The 14,260-nt window shown below is 42.7% G+C and overlaps 1 non-coding gene across 1 annotated transcript; it reads left to right on the top strand.

Annotated features, from left to right (window-relative positions):
• Window positions 1–3,768: 3,768 nt before the first annotated feature.
• On the top strand, window positions 3,769–3,843 carry Trnas-cga (transfer RNA serine (anticodon CGA)). Its single transcript has one exon. It is a non-coding gene; the product is annotated as a tRNA-Ser (tRNA).
• Window positions 3,844–14,260: the final 10,417 nt, after the last annotated feature.

Raw genomic sequence — 14,260 nt, 5'->3', positions numbered from 1 at the left:
ATGCCAGGTGGCTGGCCAGAGTGGCCGTGCGGTTCTAGGCGCTACAGTCTGGAGCCGAGCGACCGCTACGGTCGCAGGTTCGAATCCTACCTCGGGCATGGATGTGTGTGATGTCCTTAGGTTACTTAGGTTTAATTATTTCTAAGATCTAGGCGACTGATGACCTCAGAAGTTAAGTCGCATAGTGCTCAGAACCATCTGAACCATTTTGATGCCAGGTGAAAGTCATAATGGTCTTCAGTTAGTGTTCGTATCTCTTGTAAGATATACTACACTTTTCTGTGTGCCATACTGGGACTCTAAACCCAAACCTTGCTTCTCACGGACAATTTTCTTGATGCCACACAGTTTTAATGTGGCACACTCCGCTGCAGTGTCTAAAATTAGTGCCAGAAATCTCATCTGCAGTTTTCCATTGAAGACCTTACACCGTTCACCTGTAGAGAGTATTTACCGCAGTTTCATATCAATATTTAGGAACACACATGGAGGGTGTGTCTCGCATTTTATCTGGTGTTTTGGCAGATATCTGCAATTTAATTGTTGCAGTGTGCAACTGTAATCATCCGAAACAAATACTGCACGTCATCATATTATTGATGGAGCTCCAACTGTCGACGAAAACAGACTTTTGTTTCCCATAACGAAGGAAATGATTTTTAGAATGAAATTCTATGTGCTCATTCAATTTATGGCCCCAAATTAGTCTAATTAAATGTTATTTTTATCGATATGAAGTAATAGGAACAGTAAAACACGATGAATAACCAGTAGCAGGATCTAATGAACAGTGCTGCTGCATCGCAGTGGCAGTCAGCGTGTAGTAGAGCGGTGTTGTCGCTGATAGAGTACTGTTTGCTATTCTTAGTGTTTTATTGTTTCTCTTAATTCATACCGATATACCAAATATCGCACTAGACTAATCTGAGGTAGCTGTATCGAATAAGCGGGGTAAATTATCGCTTTAAAAACAATTTTATTTATACCAGGAAACAAACCGACACTTTCCGTCGACAATGGGTGTCGTATGAATGCTGTGACGAGCGGTCTTTGTTTGGAGTGACTCCAACTACACACTGCAAATAAGAGATTGCAAATGTCTGTGTAAACATTAGAGAAAATGTGTCTGATGATTCTTAGGAGACACACCCTGTAGATGTGTTTATTCTGAATGTCACGTAACAAATTATTATGAGCTCGTCATCCACGTGAACTTCAAGTATTGTGCATTGCCCTCCTAGCAATATTCTGCAGGTTTCAAACCTCCTTCGCCATTTCAGCACGTTAAGACCTATGATAACAAAAGATTGTAAAAATGTGTGATTCAGTCCTAAAGAAAGGAATTCAGATACCACACTTCAGTCGGCACAGTACCAGAATACCAAAGATCCTGCCTTAAACCGTATGGGTTGCTGTAGTGTACACACAACGCGCAAATGACAGAGCCTGAGATTTATCACCTGCACTTCGCGCGTCGTACACTGGGTTCTGTCATGCAGTATCTGCATTTCTCGGAATACCTACGTTTTTCAACTGTATGTCAAAGTTAACTCAACAAGGATCTCATATACTGGTGACTTGCAGCAGATCAGTGATAGAGAGAAACAGATAAATAGGGTGATTACACAAAAGGGTACTGATACAAGAAATTTCTGCCATAAACTAAATACTGTACACATAAACAACTGATTCCTAATGCTTATTAATGGGTTCAATTTCTTGCCTAAGTATGCAAGTCGTTTATTCAGCAGATTAACGAGAATGCAATACAAGTATCTGGTTACGTTATGATTTCCACACAAGACACGAATCTGTCCTATCGTTATTGAGTTCTTTGTTAACCATCGGTCTGAAGTGATAACACTTAAAAGAAAAATACAGGATGTCGATATACATATCTGGATAAAGGAAATTATTCGCAATCACGTCTGTGATAGCATCCACACAAGCATTGTAGCAAAGTACCAGTAACAACAACATACATGTTGCAATTACAACAAACTGAAGGCTTGCATTATAGAAAGAAGAAATTGTAAAAAGAATTCGCCATTCAAATACAATATAATTTAATGGAGAACGAATGGTATTAGTAAGGTATATTTTTACTTGCTTCTTAGTCATATAATGTACTGATCATACAATTTTATATGGCACATTATGTGTTGCACACGTAAACTTCATAAAGGAAGGCAGCTCGTTGCTATAGGCCAAACTCATACGCGTTAGCAAAATGAGTACATTAAACATTCAACTTCTCAGTCGTTATTGACTGTCCTTAGAGCTATATAAATGAAATAGTTTTATTTGTTTGATAGACAAAAAACGTCTTCTTTTGCTGCACTGTATTTTATTCTCCCAGACGCGTTTCGCCTTTTTCCTTTTAAGGCATCATCAGTGGAATCTCTAATGATACAGTTATGGCACACTTTTGTTTTGATATTTATTCTTCGTAGAATAGAAAACAATTAACTTCTCGCTTTTCATACAAATAAGTGATTAATTACAGTTCTTCATGTTTTATGTGCACAAAAATATATCATAAGCGTATCATTATAGATCCCACTGATGAAGCCTTAAAGTGGAAAAAGGCGCCTGGGGAAATAAAATACAGTGCAGCAAGAGAAGGTGTTTTCTATGTACAAACCAAATATTTCAGTGCTTGCTCTGGAGGATGGCTAAGCAAACAAACTCGGAATAGTTTTAAGTTCAAATGGTTCAAATAGCTCTGAGCTCTATGGTTGAAATGGCTCTAAGCACTATGGGACTTAACATCTGAGGTCATCAGTCCCCTAGAACTTAGAACTACTTAAAACTAACTAACCTAAGCACACCACACACAGCCATGCCCGAGGCAGGATTCGAACGTGCGACCGTAGCGGTCGCGCGGTTCGAGACTGAAGAGCCTAGAACTGCTCGGCCACATCGGCCGGCTAGTTTTAAGTCAGACCGTTGAGACAAAGATAGAAATTCACAACCACATTTGTGGAATCAGCTCGTTTCACTTTGCATACCTAAAACTTTGAAGTATATGCATCTTACGTCCTCGTTGGTTACGATAGAAAATCGACTGTGTAAAATCTGGCAGTATTGGAATATGAGAATTCCGTTTGTTGTTAAGGAGCCCACTGTTCCGATCCCATGGAGGTCATACTGAAATGAACACTAGCTCATAAACGAGAGGACGGGGCTAGATTCGACCACTCTCATATCAATGATCATGATGTCTTGGAGAATATCTCTAGTGACGTTGTGAAAAATCCGTACGACAACTTAAGGACATAATCTCATGCCTCCTGGCATCAGGAACGAATCATGCACTTTAAACGTAGTGCTACCTGAAACTTCCTGGCAGATTAAAACTGTGTGCCCGACCGAGACTCGAACTCGGGACCTTTGCCTTGTAAAGTTTGGAAGGTAGGAGACGAGGTACTGGCAGAAGTAAAGCTGTGAGTACCGGGCGTGAGTCGTGCTTTGGTAGCTCAGTTGGTAGAGCACTTGCCCGCGAAAGGCAAAGGTCCCGAGTTCGAGTCTCGGTCGGGCACACAGTTTTAATCTGCCAGGAAGTTTCATATCAGCGCACACTCCGCTGCAGAGTGAATATCTCATTCTGGAAACATTCCCCAGGCTGTGGGTAAGCCATGTCTCCGCAATATCCTTTCTTTCAGGAGTGCTAGTTCTGCAAGGTTCGCAGGAGAGCTTCTGTAAAGTTTGGAGGGTAGGAGACGAGGTACTGGCAGAAGTAAAGCTGTGAGTACCGAGCGTGAGTCGTGCTTCGGTAGCTCAGTTGGTAGAGCACTTGCCCGCGAAAGGCAAAGGTCCCGAGTTCGAGTCTCGGCCGGGCACACAGTTTTAATCTGCCAGGAAGTTTCATATCAGCGCACACTCCGCTGCAGAGTGAAAATCTCATAATAGTGCTACCTGATTCCAAATCCACTAGAAACATTTATTAAAGAAAGCGAAGCGCGATTCATGTTGATGTATGACCGGCAATTATATGGAACGTTCCATTCCTTTAAATGTTACTCTAATGGATTCGAGAGAAATGTAAAGAAATATAATGTCTCAGAACCGTCGAGCTCTGAGTTGAAAGAAAGGGTGAACGAGCGGAACAAGACCTGGAAGTGCCTTCTTATCGGACACCAGGCTGAATTTCCAGCGAGCTGAATTGTGAGCGTAATGACGTTTGGGCGGCAGTTTATTGCATCAGTCGCTCTAAACCATCGACGCTACACAAAGAATTTCGGTGCTTTTTCTCGATGCTCTCCTCTTCTCGCCGTGGGAACTCAATTATCTGCTATAAGGGGGGCGACGAGAAACTGGGTATGGTTGGCGCTTCCAGCGGATATTGCTTTCGCCGACACGGAATCTCAACTCACCACAATGCAATCACTTGCGTCGCTGTTACCGCCAGACAGCAATACCTTTTCGCAGACAACAACTCCCCTATTCGCTGCTCGCTTTTTATTTCTTCAGATTGGTTTCACATCAGAAACAGCTGAGGGAGAAATGAGAGTTGCTCATTATATTATAAATTTATCCCCAAACTAAACAGGATGCTTTTTCTCGGAGCAGTGGCCTCTTAATAGAAATTCTCTGGAAGCAGTGTGTTTTCGGACACAAACACGCTGAACATTCTTTGAACCATACAAGGTATTTTAAATTATAAAGTTTTAGTTTCTTGAACAGTGCAGACCACCATCATAGGAAGAAGCAACACGTAATATACTCTCGAGAGAGGAATTGTTAAGGCAGTTAAAGATAACAGGTTAGTTCTTAATCGGACATTTTTCCTCAAACGTAAATTCCACGTGTTTCATAATATTGATTACTGACTCAGTAGTATTTACAGAGAACTCACACATGTAGTCTCGGGCACGTGGTGTTGTACTTGTAATCTTATGTCGCCAAAAAGCTAACAACGAAAGAATGGAGCTATTGGGAAATTTGTAAGTGTGACGCAATGATATTTATGAAATTGTTTGAGTCGCAAGTTGACCCTAAGACTGGCGGTGGACTGGAACCGGTCGGCGAGCCGTTAAAGAAACATCCCTGTACACAACTGTCCTTTATTATTTAGATACACAGATGGGACCGTACCTGGCAGCGGCTATCGCCCTTCGATGACGCAGGTGGCTGCTGTCGTGCCAGACTCCCAAGCAAGCAACGACTGGCTCAGAGGACAGATCGCGTTAGAAGCGGTGGTCGTTGGCGTCAGCGAAGCTATCGCCGAAATGTATCTGGCAAAGCTCCTGGCAGCCTGACTAATTCGTGTCAGGAAGGACAGTGTTTAAACTCGTCACTCGAGCATGACCAAAGTCAAGGACTTATGCCCATACTCCGCGGTGATATGCGACGGTGAAAGCCCGCAGGAACTACTGTACAGCAACAGACGGAATGGTCAGTCTCTCTTTGAGAATAATAATTTCCGGAGGTGGAATATTTTTTATAGTCTGCTGGTCAGTACTTCTCCTGCCGCAGCCCACCCACCCCGGATGGGACAACAGACCTTAGCGGCCAGCTGCCTATATTAGGTGCTGATAACGTCATACGTTCTCATTTACTTGATTAGTAAATTACTGCAGGAGCGTAGTCGGAGCTGCCATACTGCCCAAATTCACGCTTCAGAGGAGCTAATTCCATCAGCTTCCTGAATAAGGTCTCTTTCATTCTTAATATGTCTTCTTGTGAAAAACAGACTGTAATTCAGAACGGCACTCACCTCTCTGTTATGTAACGTCGTTTTTCTGAACATCGCAGGAGCAGTTACCGCACTCGTCAAAACCCTGGTGCACAAAAATATTTGTGAAAATTCACACAGCTCTCCCATACCCCTCTCAACATGTAAACAGTGTATAAATTAGTCGTAGTTCAACTATGGATATTATATTATAGTTAGAGTAGCGGTAATAAAACCGGCTGTTTTACGTCAACAATATTGTATATGAAATGATGTGGTCGGGCATAGTTTCAGTCAGTTCTCAATAACTGTCAAGAAAAGATTATATGCCTACGCTCTTTAAAGCAGAACTTTTCTCATATTGAATCCCAAGGATAGTATTAGGGGATACTCAGATAAAAAGACAGACGAACTGTCGATATGTAGGAGTTTTCCTGGATGAAAAACTGAAGTTGGATCATCATTTCACCATGACAGTATTGAAAGTCTGAAGGCGACCACATCCATACACTCTAATCTGACTAAAAACAGAAAAGTTCCAGAGCGACCAGAGGTAGTACCCTTCACTTTAGGCTTTTGTAGAATAAATGTTTCACCTTAGGCTTTTGCAGAGTTAAGATTCCACGCTAGAACAGGAGAGATGACAGATGAAATGAGAATTAAGTACAAAGTGAAGGCTGAATCTGACATTACAGTCGCTACTGCCGCTGTCCGATCTATTCGTGTTCGAGCGCCCCTATCTTTCCGTGCGCATTCAGTATTTAATTAACAACTTTTGCAGTCACTGCTAACCGCCATGCCGCGGTAGTAACAATGGTTTCCTTCTGAACACCGAAGATAAGCGCTGCCTGGCTTGGATAGCACTTGGATGGGTGACCATCCGGGTCTGCCGAGCGCTGTTGGCGAGCGGGCTGCATTCAGGCTTTGTGACGATAATTGAGAAGCTACTCGATTGAGAAGTAGCCATGCCACGAAAACTGACAACGGTCAGGAGAGTGGTGTGCTGACCACATGTCTCTACATATCCGCATCCAGTGACGCCTGTCGTCTGAGGATGACAAGGCGGTCTGTCAGTACCGTTGAATATTCTGAAGCCCTTTCGGACGGAGCGTATGCAGTATGCAATCACTGACCGTCTCCACGAATTATTAAAGTAACTGTGTTTCATCCTCTGCTCCCACCTGTACCAAGGCTGTACTTTAGAGTTATAATCGCCTGCACGTCTGTCAGTGGATTCTTTCAATATATCAGTGGGTAATTCTCGTGTTTAAAGACAACAGATCTAACTTTTATAATGACCAAGGGTTTCAATTTGTACCTAGAAGATCCCTCCATCCATTAATATATATCCATATGAGTGGTGTGGTACCAAATTATATCATGTTTAATTGCTGAACCTCCCTCAACATTCACTTAAATAAGACGTTTCCCGTTGTGTGACAGTATCTACGTCTTAAATTAATTTGCATGGTCATTAGGGGTGGTTCCTCACTCTACTGGTCACCAGAGTTTGGTACGTTACATCATATGGGTATGCTCCAAGGCCAATGATATTTACGGCGTTCGACGTCCCACACACTGTCCGCAATGCAACCGCAATATTGGCTGCTAATGGCAAAAGGGGCGAGACTCGAGGTATCCAACGAACTCACAACAGCGCAACACTGTTAGCGCTGTTGATACAAAGCAGAACAATGGCAAGGATGAACAAAGCAAACATTACCTTGTATCTACAACAACAGTTGTTGAAGTTGACATTTCGTCAGAAAGGAAGTCAAAGATTGTCGTATAGTAAGAAAGATGTGGTAGGTGAAATATTAGCGTTTCTGCAAAATAAGTAGTGGAATGCGTGGTGTCGTATGCGCTCGACAGTGCGGACAATGTACATGAGGAATACAATGATGACGATACGTGTGTAACAAGTGAAATTGATACCGAAACAGGTGTAGAACCATGTAGTTAATCATATTTATCGGGCAGGGAGCCATAAATACTGCCTCCAGTGAAACATAGTAAACGACAATCGCTGTCCAAGGAGTGGACACAAAACATAACTACGTTCGGTAGAAGATTATCCGCAGCATCGTAGAAAAACAGTTATGAAGAGATTTAGAATAAGTTCGCAGCAATATGACCGTGTAATGCATAAAAAGAACTACGGATAGTCATGGGAGAACAAGGCACACTTGTAACAAAAACAGGTGTTTAGCTGTTTCAAGGATGCTCAATACAATTTACAGGATGTGCGTGATAGTGACCTACTGCGCTATGGACATCAAATTGCGCTGGACATTGATTACATTGATTTCTAGGGAAGCAGTGCATGGTTGCATAACTCCGAACAGTGCTGCAGAATTGGAAGACGTAAGATACCAAAATTTCAAATGAAGCGTCAAGTTGACAATGCACAGCAAACTGCGCAGCCGGCCCGGACATATGTAGATGAGATAAACAAACTTATTCCATCGTTCAGTAAGGAATTTGTTTTCAACTCCGACCATCCGTAATTTCAAGAGGAAATGCGCATGAAAGTAATACTGGAAATTATAAGTACCAAAACAGATGTATCAATATCAACTAAAATCAGTGGCTTAAAGCATTCATATACAATTATGACGACCGTTAATCTGGATGGTAAATCGGCTGGAAAGTTATTTATTGTGTTGCAGAAGTTGGAACTGCTCTGTCCCCTACAAATCTTTCTCGTGTGAGTGGTCTTTCCAGGTCAGTACGGAATATCTACGTCACAGCATGGAAGAATGGGAAAGTGAGCATAAGAGAACTACAGATATCGTATGAGCTCTGCTTTTGACCTGTAGCTGAAGTAATTTGATTTTGCTTTATTCCATGGTCTTCGTATAAAATAATGCTCCTTTAGAGCTAACTACCCCTCCTGAAAAGCTTGTGACATCAAATGAACCACTGAACAAATTTACATCTTGATGTTTGTTTCTTTCGGTGCCTAGAAAACATACTATCGCACTGACTGCAGCTACCTCATGAATGATAGCCAGTTTCACAATAAACTCTACAACAGACGGTTTCTCATTCAGCTGCAGGCCATCACATCCCATCAATTCTCATCACCTCGTTAAACCAATGTGATTCTATGTCCTTTCTTTTTTTATACTGGATACCTAGCCGAACGCCCTGCACGGTTTGTAACTCCCAAGGAGTAGTTGTCTTGATGGTGCGAATCTTTGTGATCACTGTGGCGCGCCATTTTTCATTTGATGTTCATGGTGTAAATGGTTCCTTTTGAACATTTCTTGAATTTAAACTATATTCATTTTGTGAAATGTAATACACACATCCCTTAGAAGGGTGATCTCTGCATCTCCTGGACACTCCTTTTCTGTAGCCCTTCTCATGCACAAGGTGAGTCGTTGGCCGCTAACATTTTTACTATCATAACTCTTAACTTAACACTATCAAATGGGCCTTACTAAAGACTGAACTTGCGACCGTACTCTCAAGAGGTTCCTTGTGAGTGGTGTTGTGACTTACCGTCTTGTCCTAGAGTTCAAAGTGTAGCTGCAATCACGTAAAGTGTCGCGAAGCAGGAAGTCTGGACGTAGTTTCACCCCGCCAGTGGGAAGTTAATTCAAATTTTTGTGGTCACGGTCTCGACTGGAAATTATAAAGCTGGATCTCTATTTTAGTGGAACTTAGCTGTGTACTGGAAAGAGAACTGTAGCTATTCCGTGAAACTATAGACTCCCACGTTGAAACACGGTTGATATTTTCGGAACCTATGCTGATTTCCATCTTGATGGGTATTTCATTCATTATGTTTGTACTCACAATATCTACTTCTATTCTGCTACTAACAGATGTGACAGAGAAAGGGCAGTATTTCGGCAGTTCATTTCTAGTGTCTTTCGTGGCAGATGTGTCTTAACTGATCTCTTTCCAATCATGTGGAAGATACTGTTTGCCAGTAGTGTGTAATAGATTACGATGACATTCGGAGCTAATTGGCCCACAAATTCAGTACAAAATTTAACAAAAACCTTCTTCGGGCCTGGGACTGTAATAGGTTTTAGCGATTTATCTGCTTTCGACGGTACAGGTACTGATTATAATATCACTGTTCTTAGCAGAGGAAGAACTGTTGAATGATGGCAACGTAACTTCATTTTCTTGTATGAAGAAAGGTTTGAAAATATATTCAGCATTTCCTAATTTGGTTTGCGCCGTCCTTTCACACCGGGAAGCAAATGGATCAGAACAAACGAAAACAACGGCCGGATTCCTCTATATTCGTCTCTTGGACTTACTACATCGCTATGCCCGTCTGACTTCCAGCATAACTTTAATGACAGGAAAAATGGCGGTGACTGTGTATCTGAATGATTGTGTGGATGTATGATTATTGTCTGCAGTCTATTATAGCCTAAACCGTCTGTCGAAAGTAAATATAGATCTCTTCCTGAAGTGCCGGCGTAATGTGTAGCTAAATAATGAATGAGATGGTGGGGCGAAGTGGAAGCCCTCCCATAAAGTTATTCAAAATTTTTCTCTATGTTTGTGAAGACCTTGATTAGTTAGCAGTGATTTACTTGACAATAATGGTAGTTCCCCAAATGTGTGGTTCTGCAGTTGACCATATTTCTGATCCGTAGAAATCGTTGGCAGGATAATACAACTGCAAAATCTGAGCTTTGTATTTACCTATAACCCTCACCCATTAGGAGCGGGTACAATTAGTAAAAATCAGTTCAAACATTGGTTTTTACTCTGTTTATTTGTTTCACGAATGTCAGACTCCTGTCGAGCTGTAGGTCCAGGTCACTCCATTGTAATACTCTGCCAGCTACAAAGATGTATCGGTTTTGGAGGAGTTAACTTAGCAGTTTTCTAGACGGTTGGGAAGTAGGTTAGAGAAAGGCTTTGATTGTAGATTGTGATGAGACAGATGATTGTGGAAGGCTATAGTTGTTTTAGGTTTTAGGTGTGGGAAACGGACACTGTCACGGCTGAGGAATTTGTTGTTCTCTAGTCGTTTGATGTTGGCACATACAAGTCGACGGGAAACCAGTGTGAAGTCTGTTTCTGGCCTATTCTCTCTCAGTCGAGTCACTCCTCCGACGATTTCTCTCTCCTGCATTTGGCTCTCGTTATCTTGGACGAACTGAGTTCGGAATTATGACCTTGGTGGAGTCACTAATAATACTTCTGCCTTTTCCTCGTCTTGACAAACAATTACATTTTACCCTAAGAGTGGCTTCTCTACCTTGGGAGTAGGCTTCTGCGCTTTCATGATCTTCCATACTTGGTTCATGTCCTGTTCCGGTTCTCTGAGTCTTTCTTCCCACCAGAGGTCTCTGCGGTCCTGTAATTTTCATCTGTCCTTCTAGCGTTCTACGCAGACGACCGTCGGCGGGCTCTTGTTAACGTGGCCAGTCCCTTTTCACGCGCCGCTCAGTTACTATCAAGCCCCAGGTATCACGGGGCAGATCCCTAGCACCACTTTCAGTGGTCATCCTGGTGCTTGTACGTTCAATGGTTCAAATGGCTAGAAGCACTATAGGGCTTAAAATCTGAGGTCATCAGTTCCCTAGACTTAGAACTACTTAAACCTAACTAACCAAAAGACATCACACACATCCATGCCCGAGGCAGGATTCGAACCTGCGACCGTAGTAGTAGCGCGGTTCCGGACTGAAGCGCCTACAACCGCTCGGCCACAACTGCGAGCGCTTGTCTGTCGAGCGCAGGTCTGGAGGATGGTTGTAAAATACTCGACGACCGATTGCACCTCTCTTTCGTTTCGATTTTGCGGTATGTCGCACAGGTGATGGGCTACCAGGGTGTTACATTGCCCCAAGCATGCGTTATATGTTGTATTTGTCAACCTTCTGTCTTCGACATTAGCACATTCCAGGACAACTGCGCTATGGTCTAAGTTCAGCTCATAACGAACTGTGCTCGCAGTTCTCGACGGCAGGCGCTTGGACAGTTAGATATCCAGGATATCTGGTCTGAACTGGCCATGATAGGTGATTTGAGTAGGTTCCTTTGGAGCAATTTGCCTCAAGGAATGATCACCCCGGATAAACAGCCTTACTCCCCTCCCACTGTCGTTTATCCTATTCACTATGCCGGCCGGGGTGGCCGAGCGGTTCTAGGCGCTGCAGTCAGGAACCGCGCGATCGCTACGGTCGCAGGTTCGAATCCTGCCTCGGGCATGGATGTGTGTGATATCCTTAGGTTAGTTAGGTTTAAGTAGTTCTAAGTTCTAGGGAACTGACGACCTCAGAATTTAAGTCCCACAGTGCTCAGAGCCATTTGAACCGGTTCACTATGTTTAGCGTTCAAGTCCCCTGCTACTACTACACGCTCGAAACTGCCTGTCATTGCCCGGAGGTCCTTTGTCCCGATGTGGTTTTAGGGAGAATGCAAAAAACTACCGTGAGGACGTTACTCTCTGTTGTTAAGTCCATACCGGCAGTCTCGATTCTGGACGTATGTGGTATATCGATTGTTCGGTTGCAAATCCTCCGACACACTAGGTCGGCCACCCCTCCTCTTAAGAGGTCGCCCCTATCCGTCACGTACACACGAAAGCTTTCGATTCCAAACGTTTAATAAGGCTCAACAGAACTGATTCCAGATAGAGGAAGATGCCCTTCTAATCATCTACGCAATGCTGAAATTTCAAACATACGTCTATGGTGAGTAATTCTATATAGCGACTGATCGCAAGCCTTTGTTCGATTTATTCGGCCATCGCTCAACGTTGTCGAACGAAACAGAACAACGGTTACAGTGATGGGTTCCCTTTTTATCTGCATATCAGTATCGCATCACATACAAACCAACAGCCCAGCACGGGAATGCAGACGCTCTTTCCTGGCTGCCGGCTGCTTTGAAGCAAGATTTAACAAACAGAAGGTCGTCTGCTTCCACATCAGCAAAGGGATATCTGGCGCGAAAGTTGTAATCGAATAGATTAACTCTGACATTGGCGTGTGACTGTGCGGACAACTCTATCCATCTCCCGAGACCACGGGAATCGCGGAATGTGACGTGGTGGAAGAGGGCCCGTCTCCGGCACGATAAGATGAGCTGCCTGCCTGATATGAGAATGTGTCGCCGCTGGTTGTGTAGAGATATCCAATGGGCGGATATGGTCGGGTAGCAGAGACTTCAATCGGGTGTATGGCCGACAGATACGGGTTTGTACCTGAAAACTTATACCCGTCCATATCCGCCCGATTTCATACCCGATGCCAGACTCAGACCCGTACTATTTTTTGGTTATGCTCTTTCCCTCTAGTCTCAACATGGTAAATTAATCATTTAGAGTGACATTAGAAAGGTACACGATATTTACGACTTGTGAAAAAGTAAATAAAGAACTCAGAAAGAGGATGTGATCAAATATCAGCAAGCTGTGCAACAGAGTGAAGACAAAAAGCCATATGTGTTTAAATGTGACGTATATTTATTAAATCACAATAACACTGCATTTTTGCGATTTTTATTATTTGTGGGATTGTAATTGACACACAAAAATCTATGAAGTAACGACATACATTTAATAATTTTTTTTCTGTGTACGCACTTTTTAAAATAAACTTTATGACGAGAAAGAAGCCAGTTCTTTGCTCGTTTATAATAATTGTTGAGAAACAAAAGTTCATCAACATGTTCAGGATTTTCTCATGATCTCTTTTTCTGAATAATGTTAAATGCCACACTAAGTGTCATTTAACAGGCAGCACCGGTACCAGGAGCAGCAAAAGTATTTTATGCTACTTGCGACATTTGTGGGCGTATTGGGGATTTTTGTTTCCGTCAGTCAAGCAGTCGATCGTCGTCGAGCTCGGATGTGTCAGTTACTTGATTACAGAGGCACATCGTCGTAACTTTGCGCATCATCGACGTCGTCACACAAAGTGTAGTAATAAATCCTGGCGTCTTGAATTCACAGTTCTTCCCTAGTCCAATTGCTGCTTTTCGATTGCACTGTGCGAAATTCTCCAGCAAAGATCTTCAGTAGCAGATCGTACTTCTTCCCTTTTTTTAGCTGGACAGGCAAGCATTCTTATATTTCGGTAAGGAGGAGTGAGGAACATAGCGACTTTTTTATTCACTTCCAGATTAACTCTCTGACGCACGTACTGAGAAGCTCACTTTGCCAATTTTTTTCGTTATTTAAAACTCGGCAACACGACTGAGAATGCCAGAAAAATTTTGGATTACTCTCCCATAACTTGGGAGACAATACCGTAATGTAACTCATTTCTCCTGGTGTAGTTTTTGTGTTTCATGGTGTAGCGGTTTACGAAAGCGTACCAAATTTCGATAGAGGTGTTTGTCCATTCCAGCAATTTTTACGAAGCTGGTGTTTTGCTGCAATATATGTTTAATGTGTTTGAACTGAGCAAAGACTGATTCCGCAATCGTTACTTTTGAATTCAAGCGTGCGTTATATTCTCGGCTCAATGACATCTCTAATTTGTACTCAGTTCTACACGTTGCGTGTGAGGTATAAAATTTTTGCAAATCGACGTTTGTTCAATCCATCCACAACAAAATTTAGCCAACTAATAATCTGTATTGAATATGTGGGGT

Source organism: Schistocerca cancellata, chromosome 4 (genome assembly GCF_023864275.1).
Source record: "Schistocerca cancellata isolate TAMUIC-IGC-003103 chromosome 4, iqSchCanc2.1, whole genome shotgun sequence".
Classification (NCBI taxonomy): domain Eukaryota; kingdom Metazoa; phylum Arthropoda; class Insecta; order Orthoptera; family Acrididae; genus Schistocerca; species Schistocerca cancellata.
Note: the sequence above shows the minus strand (reverse complement) of the source record. Positions and strands in the feature narration are given on the sequence as shown.